The 17,545-nt window shown below is 37.8% G+C and overlaps 2 protein-coding genes across 21 annotated transcripts in view; one reads left to right on the top strand and one right to left on the bottom strand.

The window, feature by feature from the left end:
* Positions 1-17,545, bottom strand: part of RANBP6 (RAN binding protein 6) — a 305,681-nt gene that overhangs the window by 179,251 nt on the left and 108,885 nt on the right. The window lies entirely within an intron of this gene.
* The window catches only part of IL33 (interleukin 33), a 42,019-nt gene that overhangs the window by 8,854 nt on the left and 15,620 nt on the right, over positions 1-17,545 (top strand).

Raw genomic sequence — 17,545 nt, 5'->3', positions numbered from 1 at the left:
AACACTACGGAAACATACACTTAAAATGTTAAGGGAGTTCCCGTCTTGGAAACAAATCTGACTAGTATCGATGAGGATGCAGGTTCAATCCTTGGCCTTGTTCAGTGGGTTAAGGATCGAGCATTGCTATGAGCTGTGGTGTAGGTCACAGATACAGCTCAGATCTGGTGTGGCTGTAGCATAGGCCATTGGCTACAGTTCCAATTCAACCCCTAGCCTGGGAACCTCCATATGTCACAGGTGCGGCCCTAAAAAGACAAAAAAAAAAAAAAAATGGTTAAGAGGGTAAGTTTTAATTATGTATTTTTTTTACCACAATTAAAAATTTTTAAAAAGAGGAGTTCCCATTGTGGTTCAGCAGAAACGAATTCAACTAGGAACCATGTGGTTGCGGGTTTGATTCCTGGCCTCACTCAGTGGGTTAAGGATCCAGCATGGCCATGTGCTGTGGTGCAGGTTGCGGACGCAGCTGGGATCTGGTGTTGCTGTGGCTGTGGAGTAGGCTGGCAGCTGTAGCTCCAGTTGGACCCCTAGCCTGGGACCTCCATACGCTGTGGGTGGGGCCCTTAAAAAAAAAAAAAAAGCACACAAAAATATTTCTTTTAAAGAAGAAGAGCTCTGATGAGAGGGGAAAATGTTGAAACAATCCAACTGACTTTAAAGACATTATTAAGTCAAAGTCCAAAAACTATTAGTTGTTAACCATTTCAAGATTTAGAAAAAGCCAATGTAGGTTACATTTAGACAAGTACATATACAGAGAATTTGTATCACTTGATATTCTTTACCTGAAACAAAAGAATATCAAATTGAACATGGCTTTAACATACAAGGACACTCACTTCTCACTAAATAAGAAGTCCTTAAGTTGGCAGCCCCAGAGTTAACGCAAAGTAGCAAGGATGTCACCAAAGACCTAGGCCCTTTCTAACCCTCTGCTCAGTCACTCTCAGACTGTCCATGTTTTCCCCTTTATGGGAGAAGATGGTTGGCCCAGCTTTGAGTATCACATCCTCACAGAGGCTAAGTGAGTGGAAGTCAAAAAGCACTACGTTTTTTTTAAAAATATACATATAGTTCATTTATAGTGTCGTGCCAATTTCTGCTGTATAGCGTTGTGACCCAGTCATACATATACGGACATTCTTTTTCTCATACTATCTCCCATCATGTTCTATCCCAAGAGACTGGATAGGTTTCCTGGGAAGTACGGTAGGACCTCATTGCTTATCCATTCTAAATGTAATAGTTCAAATTTACTAACTCCAAAATCCCCATCCATCCCACTCCCTCCCATCCCCCTTGGCAACTACAAGGTCTCTATGTCTGTGAGCACTTACTTCTAAGAGGAGAAATTTTCCCAGAAGTCCCAGGCACACCTGGGACATCATTGGCTAGATCTGGGTCACATGTCCACACTTGGATGTATTATTGTCAGATGGAAACAGTATTGTCAATGAATGGCTTATGTTTCTGCATATCTAGATTTCTTCTTTGGAGAAAGAAGTGAGATTTGTCAGTTAAGAAAGAATACTCTTGTTAGGTAACTCTCAACATCCTCTAATTCCTGCAGAACTCCAACCATTTTTAGTTTATAAGGACTTCTTGACCATCACTGAAAAGGGCAGCCAAATGTTTTTCAGAGTTACCCTGAGGATACTATCTTAGTCTGAAAAACACCTTAAAAATCTTCTTTAATCTGATTTTCTTTCTTTATTAAAATATAGATGATTTACAATGTTGTGCCAATTTATGCGGAATAGCAATGTGACCCAGGCATACATACACATACATAATTTTTTTATATTACTTTCACCTGGCCTATCCCAGGTGATTAGAAATAGTTTCCTGTGTTATACAATAGGATCTTGTTATTTATCTATTCTAAATGTAATAGTTTGCATCTACTAACTCAAACTCTCAGTCCATCCCACTCCCTCCCCATCCTCCTTGGCAGCCACAAGTTTGTGCTTTACGTCTGTCAATCTGTTTCTATTTTGTAGACAGATTCACTTGTGTCTTATTTTATATTCCACATATAAGTAATATCATTATTTTGTTCTTTTTGTGGCTGAGTAGTATTCTATTGTGAATATAAACCACATCTTCTTAATCCATTCCTCTATCCATGGACATTTAGGTGGTTTCCATGTCTTGGCTATTGTGAATAGTGCTATACTGAACACAGGGGTGCATGTATCTTTTTGAATTAGTTTTGTCCAAATATATTCTCAGGAGTGGGACTGCTGGATAATATGGTATTTCTATTTTTAGTTTTCTGAGGTACCTCCATACTGTTTTCCATAGCGGTTGTACCAATTTACATTCCCACAGTGTAGGAGGGTTCCATTTTCTCCACACCCTCTACGGTATTTGCTATTTGTAGCCTTCTTAATGATGGCCATTCTGACTAATGTGAGATGGTACCTAATTGTAGTTTTGATTTTCATTTCTCTAATAATTAGTGATGCTGAACACATTTTCATGTGCCTGTTGCCATCTGTATGTCTTCTTTGGAGAAAAATCCACTTAGGTCTTCTGCCCATTTTCCAATTGGATTTTTTGTTTGTTTGTTTGTTTGTTTTTTGTTACTGAGTTGTATGAGTTGTTTGTATAATTTGGAGATTAAGCCTTTATCGGTTATATTTTTGAAACTATTTTCTCCCATTCCATAGGTTGTCTTTCTGTTTTGTTTATGGTTTCCTTTGCCGTGCAAGAGTTTGTCAGTTTGATTTAGGTCCCATTGGTTTATTTCTATTGCCTTGGAAGACTGACCTCAGAAAACATTTGTATGGTTGATGTCAGAGAATGTTTTGCTTATGTTCTTTCCTAGAAGTTTTATGGTGTTATGTCTTATGTTTAAGACTCTAAGCCATTTTGAGTTTATTTTTGTACATGGTGTGAGGGTATGTACTAGTTTCATTGATTTACATGAAGCTGTCCAGTTTTCCCAGCACCACATGCTGAAGAGACTGCCTTTTTTCCATTTTATATTTTTGCCCCCTTTGTCGAACATTAATTGACTGTAGGTGTCTGGGTTTATTTCTGGGCTTTTTATTCTGTCCCATTGATCTGTATGTCTGTTTTTGTAACAATACCACACTGTTTTGATAACTGTAGCATTATGGTATTATCTCAAGTCTGAGAGATTTATGTGTTCAGCTTTGTATTTTTTTTTTTTTTCCTGAAGATTGCTTTGACAATTCTGGGTCTTCTGTGGTTCTACATAAATTTTTGGATTATTTGTTATAGTTCTGTGAAAAATGTAATGGGCAATTTGATAGGAATCACATTAAATCTGCAGCTTGCTTTGGGTAGTATGGCCATTTTAACAATATTAATTCTTCCAGTCCAAAAGCATGAGATACTTTCCATTTCTATGAATCCTCTTTAATTTCCTTAATTAATGTTTTATAGTTCTCAGTGTATAAGTCTTCTACCTCCTTGGTCAGGTTTATTCCTAGGATTTTTTTGTGTGTGCATTAATCTGATTTTCAATTCTTTCAGGACGTAAATTAAATCTTTAATCAGGCACAATAGAAGCACTTCTTCCATACTAAGGGAAGAAAGGAAATGCGTCCATTTTCTGTCTGACCATTTTCTAGTCAGCTAAGTTCATTATCAAACAGACATTGATGTTCCTTTAATTTTTTTAACCATAAAATAGAGTGCTTATTTAATTATGCCAATGAGTCTCTTTGACCACCACACTTAAGAATGTGGAATCCATTTATTTCAGAATTCACTGGCAATTTCTATTTCTTTTAACTTAAAAAATTCATTAATACATAACATACTGCACAAATCATAGCTATACAGCTTAATGAACTGTCACAAAGTGAACAAACCTAGTAACCATAAAAAGAAACAGAAGAGTAAAGAACTTCAGAAGTTTCTTCATGACCTCTTCTAGTTAATTCTCTCCGCTTCAAAAAAAGTCATTATTATGTTTTCTAATATCATATATTCAATTTGCCTGTGGGGGTTCTGAACTATTTATAAATGAATTCATACGTTATATACTTTTTTGTATCTGGCCTCATTTACTCAGTATTATGTTTGTGAAATGCCTCTGTGTTGTTGCACATAGAAGTGGCTTGTTTATTCTTATTACCGGTTAGAATTCCTCTAAATCAATGTGCCACAATTTATAATGTAGACAGACATTTGCACTATTTCTAGCTTGAAATTATATTACTAGGACTGCTAGGAACATTCTCTTACATGTCTTTTGGTAAACATTTTAATGCCTTTCTGTTGGGTATATGCCTTCAAGTAGAATTGTTGGATCAAAGATATGCATATGTTCAGCTTTAGTGAATACAATCAAATTATTTTCCAAAGTGGCCGCAGCAATTTACACTCTCAGCAGCCATGTATAAGAATTCCAGTTGTCTCAAATCCTTGCAAATACCTGGTATTTTCTATCTCATTTTAGCCTTCTGATAGATAGGCATTGTGGTTCACCTTCAACTTTAAGGCATGCACTGTCTTTCCCTTTCCTAGAAATATGTTGTTTCAGTCTGGGGAAACTAGTATTTTTTTCCCTCAACTTAAGTTAGCTGACAAACACACTTCAGAAAAAAAAATACCTTCCCTAGGATTGTAATTTTGGAGTTGAGGTATCCCTCTGCTCTGTATCAGTTGCAAAGTAACCTTAATTAGAAAAAAGAAAACAAATCATCAGGAGTTCCCACTGTGGCTCAGCAGGTTACAAACCTGGCTAGTATTCATGAAGACACAGATTTGATCCTGGGCTCAGTGGGTTGACGATACGGCTTCACTGTGAGCTGTGGTGTTGGTTGCAGACCCAGCTCCAGATCTCTCATTACTGCGGCTGTGGCATAGGCCAGCAGCTCTAGGTCTGATTGGACCCCTAGCCTGGGAACTTCCATGTGTCACGGGTGTGGCCTTAAAAAGCAAAAAAAGAAAAGAAAATTTATCAAATTACTCTTGAATCATTAGGATCTAATAATAATAATAATGAATAATAATGTACGCTCATTAATTTTCTTAATTAATATATCATTCAAATGGCATATAATTTAACAAAGTATCTGCTGTGTGTAATTATCACGAGCATTTGATAAACCAGATCATCAAAGCACTAAAGGCTGATAGGTTGATTGGTTTGGAAGGTTTTTTAGCACAAGGACAATTCTTCTGTGTGTGTATAACTATTTGTGTATTTATGTCTTTTTTAATTGAAGTATAGTCAACTTACCATACTTCTATAGTATAGAATTTATAGTTAATTTTAGTTTCAAGTGTAGAGCAAAGAGATTTATATATATATAAAATATATAATATACATATATTCTTTTCAGATTCTTTTTCATTTTAAGTTATTAAGATATTGAATATAATTCCTGTGCTATATAGTAAGTCCTTGTTGTTTACTTATTTTATATATAGTAATGTGTATGTGTTAATCCCATCCTCCAAATTTATCACCCACCCACCCTTGGCTATTCATTTTGCTAACCCCGAGTTTTTGTCTATGTCTGTGAGTCTCTTTCTGTTTTGGAAATGAGTTAATTTATATCATTTTTTAGATTCCACATATAAATATCATATGATGTTTGTCTTTCTCTGTCTCACTTCACTTAATATGATAATTTCTAGGTCCATCCATGTTGCTGCAAATGGCATTATTTCATTCTTTTCTATGGTTGATATATATATATATACACACATACACTGATATATACATACACCACATCTTTATCCATTCATCTGTTGATGGACACTTAGGTTGCTTCCATATCTTGGCTACTGGGAATAGTGCTGCTATGTACATTGGATTGTGTGCATCTTTTCAAATTAGAGTTTTTTTTCTAGATATATGCCCAGGAATGTGATTTCTAGATCAAAAGGTAACTCTATTTTCAGTTTTTTAAGGAACCCCCATACTTTTCTCTTTAGTGGCTGTACCAATTTATATTTCCACCTATAGTGGAGGAGGGTTCTTTTTCTCCACACCCTTTCTAGCATTTATCATTTGTAGACTTTTTAATGATGACCATTCTGACTGGTGAGAGGTATAACTTCATTGTAGTCTTGATTTGCATTTCTCTAATAATTAGTGATGTTGAGCATCTTTTCATGTGCCTTTTGGCCATCTGTCTATCTTTGGAGAAATGTCTTTTTAGAATTTCTGCCCATTGTTTTCATTGAGTTGTTTGTTTTTTGGATATTAAGCTGTATGAGCTGTTTGTATATTTTGGAAATTAATCTCTTGTTGATTGCATTGTTTGCAAATATTTTCTCCCACTTTGTAAGTTGTCTTTTCATTTTGTTTATGGTTTCCTTTTCTGTACAAAGTTTAGTTAGGACCCATTTGTTTATTATTGTTTTTATTTAGCACAAGGACAATTCTTATCTTCTAGTTGAATATGAGGAGCCTTAAAAGAGAACGTTCAGACAAAGCAAAGAATATTTTTACAACTTATAGTCTTCATGATATAAGTAGCAAGCACTTTACAAACTAGTAGCTGACTTTCAATCATAAATAGGAAATTTTTTCTTAAATGTTTTTTATTTTTAAAGTAGATCTGGTACATTGGATCTTCCACCAGTACAAATTTCTGCTATTTCAACTGCTGCTTTGGGTTGCCTTCTCTTGGTCCTAAATTTTAGAGACAGAGTCCTTCTTTCTCCATTACCATAACCATCTGGCTCATCCTTTCAGGAGCTCCTTTTGTTTTTTTTTTTCTTCCAAATTTGCCTCCAAATGAAGCCTACCAGTCTCAAGGATCAATTCCAGAATTATCTAGTGGCATCCCTATGCACTGGGAATGGGAGTTAGGTAGATTTTCATATCTAGCTTTAAATAGATATCTGTGGTATCTGAAATAAATTCTTCTTATCAATGTCTTATGTAGTTAAGAATGTACCATACCCAAATCAGCCTATTTCTAAATCAGCTAATTTAAAGTCATAATGCATTCTACTTTGAAGATGCACTTAAAAATCTAAAGCTGTCTTTGCCTGACTAAAATCTGATGTTTCTCTTGGATGTGGCTCAGTGGAAACGAATCTGATTGGTATCCATGAGGACACAGGTTCAATCCTTGGCTTCACTTAGTGGGTTAAGGAGACAGTATGAGCTGTGAGCTGTGGTGTAGGTCGCAGATCAGCTCAGATCTGGTGCTGCTGTGACTATGGCATAAGCCAGCAGCTATAGCTCCGACTCGATCCCTAGCCTAGGAACCTCCACATGCCACCATTGCGGCCCTAAAAAAGACAATAAATAAATAAATAAATAAATAAATAAATAAAATCTGATGTTTTTCTTAAGAAACCAACAGCAAATCATCCAATAGAATTTTGGATACTGCCCTCAGAACCACATCCTTGTTAGGATTTGTAACTGTGCAAATATTAAATCAGTTTAGGCTTTGGAATCTGGGCACAGAGTCAAGTTGACATTAATGGGCAAGTTTTCATCTTTGGTTAAGCAATCTGTTTTGTTGTATTGTTATTAATTCCAGATGCTCTAACACTTGTGGGTATATATTTGTGGAGAATTAGGCACAATCCAGAAATAATTCTTTTAAGCACACATACACATAGATGCAATTACTATCTTTTTTATGAATAAATAGGGGTGATAGAGTCTGCTCTATCATCATTGCCTGCCCTTGCAAGTTGTTTTCCTTTGTGAATCTAAGTATAAACTTTTTAGAAAGCAAAACAAGTCAGGCTAATGCAGTGAACTGAAGCAAAACAGATTGGATTTTATCTCCAGTTTTGAGTGCTGCTTTTATGTCCTGGTAACTAAGGTATATTCATATGCTGTGGCTTGGTACTTGCTTTTTCTTCATGTACTTCTGAGCAAAGCCTTTGCCCAGGCTGAGATTTTGCCCCCACTGCTTATTCCCTGCCAACTTCTACAGAATGCTTGCCAGAAATATTTTCTGTGATTTATTTTTAATTACATCTAAAATATTTTCCATTCCACACTTACACTGCCTTACAAGCTAGATTGAAAGCCACAGCCACAGCAACACCAGATCCAAGCCACATCTGCAACCTACACCACAGGTCATGCTGGATCCTTAATCCACTAAGCAAGGCCAGGGATCAAACTGGTGTCCTCATGGATACTAGTTGGATTTATTTCTGCTGAGCCACAACAGGAACTTCTATTCAATATTTCTTTTTTCTACTTTTTAAAGGATTCTACTTTTTTCTACTTCTTAAAGAATTCTTATTCTTTTGAAAATTTCCTCTTCCAACCATAAATTGTAATGATTGTATGTAATGATTTCCTTTTAATGCTGCTAAATCTACTCACTACCTAGACAACCACTGAAGGTGCAGGAACTGGTCTCCTTTACAAGGTCAAATAATCCAGATAACATACCATATTTTCAAACTTTTGCTTTTGTTTTCTTAGTAGCAAAAATGTTTTGACCTAGAAAACTTTAAGCAGAAGTTCAGAATGGAAAAGGGGTTTCTGCTCTGAGTTTGCAAATAGGGAGGAAGATCTGAAGCCCAACAGATTTGAATTCTTCCACCCCTTCCTAGAGCACCTCATGAATTCTAAAAATGTCTGCTTGAGGTTTTAGCTATGGGATCTTATGTAAGTTCTTTGATCTCTGTGGCTCAGTTTCCTCATCTGTAAAACAAGGGAAATAATAGTATGCTCTTGACAAAACTGTTATGATGACTGAATAAGTTACTTATATAAAGCACTTAGTACAGTACAGTGTGGCACAGAGAACATTATATGAGGGTTAATTAAAAAAAAACAGAATTTCTATTTTAATTTTTCAATAATTCTATTGAATTTTTATACTCCTTTGAATTTTTAAAAAATTCATAATTTGTAATATTACTTGTTCTGTTTTACTTAAATTTTTTTGGTCTTTTTTTTTTTTTTTTTGCCTTTTCTAGGGCCACTCCTGTGGCATATGGAGGTTCCCAAGCTAGGGGTCTAATTGCAGCTGTAGCCGCTGGCCTACACCAGAGCTACAGCAATGCCAGATCTGAGTCGCATCTGCGACCTACACCACAGCTCATGGCAAGGCTGGATCCTTAACCCACTGAGCGAAGCCAGGGATCAAACCCGCAACCTCATGGTTCCTAAAAATGAATTTTTAAAGTAAAAGAAAAAAGTCATCTTAATTTTAAACTTCAGCATCAAACTAAAGCCAAAGACCTATTTATTCCTTGATGTTTCTTTCCTACACATTGCTTTCCTCTAGGACTTGGAGCTTTCTGAATCCATAAAAACAAAAACAAAACTATGATACAGACTCCATAGACTTTCCTTTTCACTGTAATTTTGCCATAAGATGAAATGTACCCATGTCCATGACTTACCTGGATTTCAGATCCACCTCTATACAAGGCATGATATTCAGGTTACTTAATTTCCCCTTGTCCACCCTCATCATGTTTGCTATAAGGTAAGTAAAAGAAGAGGAGGAGAACACAGGGCTGGGAAGAGCTTGGACATTTTTCTGAGGATGGCATCCTTTGGGTGGGCAAGGGGCTGCTGCAGCTCTTGTATAGAAGCAGGCCTGGAAGAAGGTAAGGAAGGGGATGAACTGGGAGCCTATACAGGGCACAGGAAAGAGAGTCAAAAGGATAAGAATACCCACACTTTCAAACACCCACTTCATTTTTGAGATAAAGAAACTGAGACCTGGCGAGCTGAAAAGCCCTCTGCGGAGGGAGCAAATCCTGGGTCTAAGCTTGGGAATGGGAGGTCATTCTACTGCTTCTTCTTTAAAAATCGCTAAAGACTTGGTTCAGGACACAGTTGGGTCTCCAAAATATGTGAGGCACGGGGAGGGGCATCCAATGGTAATAAAACAACACATTGAACTGAATAATTCAAAATGTTGGTCACACTAAAACTACGGGGCCAAACAGAAAGTTAGCTTCTTTAAATGCTTTAGAAAACACATTAACCCAAGAACAAGAAGACCTGGGTTCTTGTAGACTAAGCCATACGAAAATGTTATTTTTGTAGGTCAGAATGCAGTAGTGCCAGTTTCACAATGCTCAACCCACAGTTCCAACTCCCCTACTCTGTACAGTTCTTTGGGATTTGGACAGGGTTTCTACATCTGTCCAATTGGTGATATCTGTCCTGTTTAGTTTGTAGGGTTTTTGCAAGGAATGATCTAAATTATACAACATTTACTGAGTGCCTGCTTATGGTGAGTTGCTTGGAAAACAAAAGATGACTAAGGTATAACCCTTGTTCCCAAGGAGCTAGCAGTTCAGAGAAGGAGATAGAGAAACAAATAAAGTTGGATATGATAAGAAAGTAAGGGAGGAAACAAAAATTCTGCTGACTGTGTGTGGTGAGGGAGGCAAAGACAACTGAATTGAGTTCTAAGTTAAGTAGAAGTTTCCCAAGTGAAGGGTTGAAGAGGTATATCTAGCAAGAGGAAGAGCTTGAGCAAAGGCATGAAGGTGCAAAAGTGCATGGTAACTTGAGGAACAGTAAACAGTCCAATGGGTCTGAAATGTACAGGGTATGGAGGGAAGGGCTGTGTAAGGCTAGAAAGTTTGAAGGGGCAGGTTGTATAGTGTATAAAAATGATTAGATAAGACTGCATCCAGGAAAACTGTAAGAAAGCATAGAAGGAGTTTCTGTTGTAGTGCAGCGGAAATGAATCCGACTATGAACCGTGAGGTTTCGGGTTCGATCCTCGGCCTCACTCAGTGGGTTAAGGATCTAGCGTTGCTGTGAGCTGTGATGTAGGTCTCAGACGAGGCTTAGATCTGGTGTCGCTGTGGCTCTGGCATAGGCCAGCAGCAACAGCTCCGATTAGACCCCTAGCCTGGGAACCTCCATGTGCCATAAGTGTGGCCCTAAAAAGACAAAAGACAAAAAAAAAAAAAAAAAAAAAAAAAAAAGGCAGGGAATGCTTTATAAATGCTGTGCTATTTACCTTGAAGCCATAAAAGAAAATTTCCCTAAAAACTTATACTATCCCTCCCCTCCTCTCACAAAAGTTTTGGTTTGAGTCATAGATTGATTCAACATATTTCTTTACAGAATATTTCCTCTCTCTGGGAGAAGTGTTCTCTCTTGGGTCTGACTAAGTGGCATGTAAGAATTTTCAGAGTGCTGAGGAGTAAGGGGCAGGAAGTGATTCAGTTTGAGTTCTGTCTTACTGTTCACAAAACTTCAACTTCCCCTTCTTCTGCATCACGTATTCTGATCTCTCCCAAGAAAGAATGTAACCACCACAACCACGGAAGGCCAGTGTGAGCACCCTCTCCTCTTACCTTCTCCCTTCTGCTCCACTGCAAAATCTCTCAAAATTAAGTCACATAGTGTTGCCAAACTTAGTTATACTCCCCATTTCCTCTCTCTCCTACCAGGCAGAACCAGTTTGGGGGTGCTGTCTTCTTTCAGTAATTTTCTAGTACCTAACAATGGGTTTGTATAATCCCACCCTACCCTCAGAGATCCTCTACACAGGCAAGAACATGCAAGCTTGACAAGGCAGTGAATGGAATTTAAGGCCCAGGAATACAGTTCCATCTCATTCTACTAATGGGTCCCATGGAATAAAAGAAAGAACCAGATGGACTTGATTTCAGATTCTGACTTTGCTGCTTATTAGCTATGTGGTGGTTTTTTTTTTTTTTTTTTTTGGTAAGATATTTAATCTCTCTGATCCTCTATTTCCTCACTTCTAAACAGAGGCAATCATATTAAAATACTAGTGTCATAGTGACAATCAAAAATACTGTATGTAAAGCATCTGACCTATAGAAGATGCTCAAGACACTGTAACTGTTAACACCATTAGCATCACCACCACCACTACTATAAAGAGTTTGAACTAAGGCCAACTCCATGCTGATTTCACTCCCTCTTACTGCCTTCCATCTGTTCCTCATATGGCAGCCAGAGCACTCTTTAAAAAAACAAACAACAAAAAAAAAACGAAGTCACATTCCATGTCACTTAAACTCTTCTTTGGCTTCCCACTGCACCTTGAATAAAATCCAAGCTCCTTCCTGGCTTCTGTGTCATTCCATCCCCAACTCCAGCCCATTACGTTATACTCTCCCCATTTCCTAATCTGCTTCAGCCACACTGGCCTTCTCAGTTCCCTACACACTACAAATTCTGTCAGGGCCTTTGCCCCGGAAGTTTTCTCTGTCCAGAAGGCACCCTCTGTTTCCTCTCTGCCATGTGTTCTTCATGCTACCTTCTCTGACCACACTACTCCTTTATCGTCCTTACCATCCTAATTATTATTTATAGTTTTTGCAAATGATTTATTTGTGTGATCATTTGCTCAACATCTTTCTCCCAAAAGAATAAACTCCAGGGGGGCAGAAAGAAGTTTTTTCTGTTCACTACTGTATCCCTAGCACTTAGCCCAGCACTAGACAAATGTTTGATTACTGATCTTATTACTAGGCAGCATTCTGTATTGTAGTACAGATACAAATCCACACCATTTGTGAACTTGGAACCTCAGAGAAGTAGGGATATTCCTATAATGATGACTAGTAATGTTTCTTTTCAAACATTTAACTACATTCTAAGGCATTAAAGGTTTTTCTTTTCTTTCTTTTTTTTTTTTTTTTTTTTTTTTTTGCTTTTTAGGGCCACACCCATAGCATATGGAAGCTCCCAGGCTAGGGGTCAAATCAGAACTACAGCTGCCAGCCTACACCACAGCTACAGCAATGTAGGATCTGAGCTGCGTCTGCAACCTATACCACAGCTCACAGCAATGCTGCTCCACAGCAGGGCTGGGGATCAAACCTGCATCCTCATGGATCCTAGTCAGGTTCATTAACCACTGAGCCACGAAGGGAACTCTCAGTGAATCTACTTTAAATTTATTTATTTTAAAAGTAAATTCACAAAGTTCCCATTGTGGCAGGCTCAGCAGGTTAAGAATCCAACATGGTGTCCATGAGGATTCAGGTTTGATCTCTGGCCTCGCTCAGTGGGTTAAGGATTCAGCATTACCATGAGCTGTGGTGTAGGTCACAGACTTGGCTCTGATTTATCATTGCTGTTTGTGTCATTGCTGTGCAGCTCCAATTCTACCCCTAGCCTGGGAACTTCCATATGCTGTATTTGCAGCCCTAAAAAAAAAAAAAAAAAAAGTAAATTCACAATAAAGAAAGAAAGACCAGCAGCTAACTTAACATTCTTAAGGGTACCAGTACTTTAAAAGAGGGAAAATTGCTAATCAAAGAGCATTGCTTGACATATAAGAGAAGGTTAATGATTTAGTAAATGATTTTTCAGGTGATCAGATGTAGACTGTATGACAAAATGAAGTGAAAATTTTTGTAGTGTCCCATGGGTTAATGCTGATGGAATACATAGTCCCTGGCAAATCATGGGCACTCAATATCTGTTTTTGTTTTGCTTTTTCTTTCTTCTTTTTTTTTTTTTTAGGGCCACACCCATGCCGTATGGAAGTTCCCAGGCTAGGAGTCAAATCAGAGCTGTAACTCTTGGTCTACACCACAGCGACAGCAACTCAGAATCTGAACCACATCTGCAACCTACACCACAGCTCACGGCAATGCTGGATTCTTAACCCACTGAGTGAGGCTAGGGATCAAACCCGCATCCTCCTGGATAATAGATTTGTTTCCGATGTGCCACAACAGGAACTCCTCAATATTTGTCTAATGTAGGTTTCTGGAAGCCTTCTACAGCCAAAAAAGCAATCACACACAGCAACTTTGGAAATGACTATACCTCATACACTTTTATTGTTGTGGTTGCTCAAAAATGAATTACCAACTAATGAATTTCTATATAAGACACTATTTATTGATTAAAATCTCCTTGTAGTTTTTCATTTTTATTTTTTCTTTTTTGTAATTTAAATGTATGTCATTTGCTCTGGAAGGTTGCCTTCCCACTACATACACACTCTTTACTCTCTCCTCCCTCCTTTCTTCTTCAAAAAGAATTCCTTCTTTCCTTTTATTATCTAAAATAGAGCTTTCCCCTGGTGACACTCAAACCTTGCTCTCCTTCTTTCTTAGGGTCAATAGAGAAAGTGGCATATTTCTCATTTTCCATTGCCCTTGGTAACTACTTACATTAATTTCTTTCCATTCTGGTTACAGAGACCCCCAACATCCTTTTCTGTTTGATACTGCCCCTGTTGTCATCACCCTTGCTGACTTTAGTGCCTATTTAAATGACTCTTTAGTAGTCTTCCATAGCTCACCCACAAAGCCTCATCCTCACCACCATTATCATCAGAACATCTCTACCTCCAAAACAGGGAACATTAGAATTTCCCTGTTTATAAAACAACCTTCTCTTTTTCTACTTTTCCCAATCCCACTTTTAAAACCTTTTTTTTTTAATTAAAAAAAAATTGTTTGCTTTTTATGGCTACACCCATGGTATCTGGAGGTTCCCGGGGATCACACAGAAGCTTTAGCAGCCAGCCTACACCATAGCCACAGCAACACCAGATCCAAGCCACATCTGCGACCTATACCACAGCTCATGGCAATGCCAGATCCTTAATCCACTGTGCGAAGCCAGGGATCGAACCTGTGTCCTCATGGGTACTAGTCAGTTGGTTACCACCGAGCCACAATGGGAGCTCCTCATTTTAAAAATTTTAAATATAAAATTGTGCTAAAATATAACAAAATTTACCATTTTAACCTTTTAAAATGTATGTGAAGTACAGTGACATTGTTGAGCAACCATCACCACAATCTGTCTCCAAAACTTTTTTCATCTTCCAAAAATGAAACTTGCTGTTCAACAAATAGGATCTCCCATTCCTTGGGTAGTTGTTTTAACCATATTGCTCTTAATTTCTGTAACACTTCTCACAACCTACTTTATGAAGAAGATTCAGGCCATTTACAAGACCCTCAAGTTCATGTTCCTAAACCTTACATTTCACATTTCTCCCATTCTCTTGCTTTTCTTACTCTCACAAAGGAGGAAAGAAAGAAGTAGGTCTCTTCCTTTTCAAAGTTGACCCTTTCAGTAATGTTTTTCCCCCCCTCTCTCTTTTCTGTCTCCTCTGGAACTTTACTATATCAACTTTCTCCTTTTCATTGGCTTTCTCTCTGAAATGAAACATTCCTAAGGGTCCCATATCCCAATTAAAAAAAAAAAAAGTCAAACAGCAACATTAGTTTAAATTTCTACTATGTTCCAGCTATTGTGCTAAGTGCTTAAAATATCCCTTCTCATATAATTCTCACAACAACCCTACGAGTTCAAATTATTATAAGAAAAAAATGTTATTATGAGGAAACTGAGGCCTTAAAGACATCAAGTAACTTGCTCAAGATTACTTAACTAGTAAGTAGCATCTTCCCTTCTTCATGCTACTGTCAAGATATAAAGATACTCTTTGTCTCCCTCTCATTACTTTCTTGAAAAGCCTCACTCCTTTCTTCTTCACACTGTGTCATGCACTGCAGTTTCCCACAATGCTTAAAGGACTCTCTCTAAGATCCCTAACTAATCTCCTGCTAGGGCCCTGCAGGACTCATCACCAAATGTTCCTTTTTGAGACTATCTCCTTTCCTAGCCTTGATAATACGACCTCTTTTTTTTCTGCTTCTGTTTCCGATCTTCTTCGCTAACTCTTTTTCTTCTCTTAACCCACAGTTTCATCTAGACACAGCTTTCTCTTCCTGCTCCACCCTCAGGAAAGACAATCTCATTTGTTCCCACATCATCAACTCTTTTGCTTTCACAAATGAACAAATCCACATGGCTAACTCTGGTCTCTACCCACAACCTAGTTCCAGGTCCCTGCTGAAATTTCCCCTTAATTGCTCCTCAAATTTGAGATACTATTTGCCCAAAATCACACTCACTACCTGTTTCTGCCAAAGAACTTCCACTTGAGTTTCCTACCCTGAACCACTGGCACCACTTTCACTTCTCTTTACCTCTCCCTCCCTAGTCCATAGCTGATATGCTCATATCAAAAACAAGCTCTGGGGGCTCTGTGGTGGACACAACCTTGAACTGGGAATGAAATTTGGTTCTAATCTTGACTCAGCTACTAATGGGCTGAGTGACTTAACAGAGCTAGAACAGGGCTTTCTGGGAGCCTTTCTCATCCTTATATTCAAGGACTCTTATGAAATGCCTGCAGCACTCATCATGTTCATCCTCTCCTTACTAGTCTTACTAGGTCTCTCCTCATCCATTTTTACCTGGATTATTCAATTAGCCTTCTAACTTCCTTCTATCCTTCCTTCTGGTCCTTTACAGAGCCATAAAATAATGGTCATAAAGAGTTTCCATCATGGCTCAGTGATAACAAATCCAACTAGTACCCATGAGGATGCGGGTTTGATCCCTGGCCTTGCTCAGTGAGCTGTGGTGTAGGTCACAGATGTGGCTTGGATCTTGCATTGCTGTGGCTGTGGTGTAGGCTGGCAGTTACAGCTCCGACAGAACCCCTAGTCTGGGAACTTCCATATGCCATGGAATGGCCCTAAAAAGACCAAAACAAACAAACAAACAGGAGTTCCCGTCGTGGCGCAGTGGTTAACGAATCCGACTAGGAACCATGAGGTTGCGGGTTCGGTCCCTGCCCTTGCTCAGTGGGTTAACGATCCGGCGTTGCCGTGAGCTGTGGTGTGGGTTGCAGACGCGGCTCGGATCCCGCGTTGCTGTGGCTCTGGCGTAGGCCGGTGGCTACAGCTCAGATTTGACCCCTAGCCTGGGAACCTCCATATGCCGCGGGAGTGGCCCAAGAAATAGCAAAAAAAAAAAAAAAAAAAAAAACAAACAAACAAACAAACAAAAAAACCCCACAAAAACAGTCATAAGACACATCTTTGATGTTATCTCTCACTTGCTCATAAAACTTTCAAAAGATTCCTATTGTCTATAGGATAAAATTCAAACTCCATACTGTTGCACTTATAGCTCTCTGCCTGACAGTCCCTACATAATATGAAACTTCACTTTATCTAAATAAGATTACACATGTGTTTGGGATAAGCATTTGAGGAAAAAAATTCTTGCACTTTATACTAAAAGTAATAGTGGATTAAAGATTTAGGTATTAAATAGTAAAGAATAAAAGTTTTAGAAAATTACATAATAAATTTATTTATAATCTTGGAGGAGGGGAAGACCTTTTGAAGCATGACACAAAAATGAAAAGTTCTAAAAGAAAACACTAAGTGAATTTTACTACATGATATTTAAAAACATGTCAAAATTAAAAAAATGCAATTCTCAAAGTCTAAAGATAATTGGTACTAAGGAAAAATTTTGACAGACAAGGGTTTCATTTCTTAATTTACCAAGAGTTGGTATAAACCATTAATTTGCAGACACTGACGACAAATATGTTTTAACAAGATATTCATTCTCACTAAATAATTAAAGAAATAAAATTCAAAACCATGAGATATGTTCCACTCTTTAAAAATGCAAACATTTTAAAGGTGTTGAATGCTACTGCTGCAAAGGCAGTGAAGAAAAAGGCACTCATCTGAATTGTTGAAAAATTATAAATCAATACAAAATTTTTTGAAGTCTATTGGATAATATCTTTTAAAATACAAGGTGCAT

This window comes from Sus scrofa, chromosome 1 (assembly GCF_054392235.1).
Source record: "Sus scrofa isolate SSC_HxYL_T2T_F1_AM1 chromosome 1, Sscrofa_HxYL_maternal_Yorkshire_Landrace_v2.0, whole genome shotgun sequence".
Lineage (NCBI taxonomy): Eukaryota > Metazoa > Chordata > Mammalia > Artiodactyla > Suidae > Sus > Sus scrofa.
Note: the sequence above shows the minus strand (reverse complement) of the source record. Positions and strands in the feature narration are given on the sequence as shown.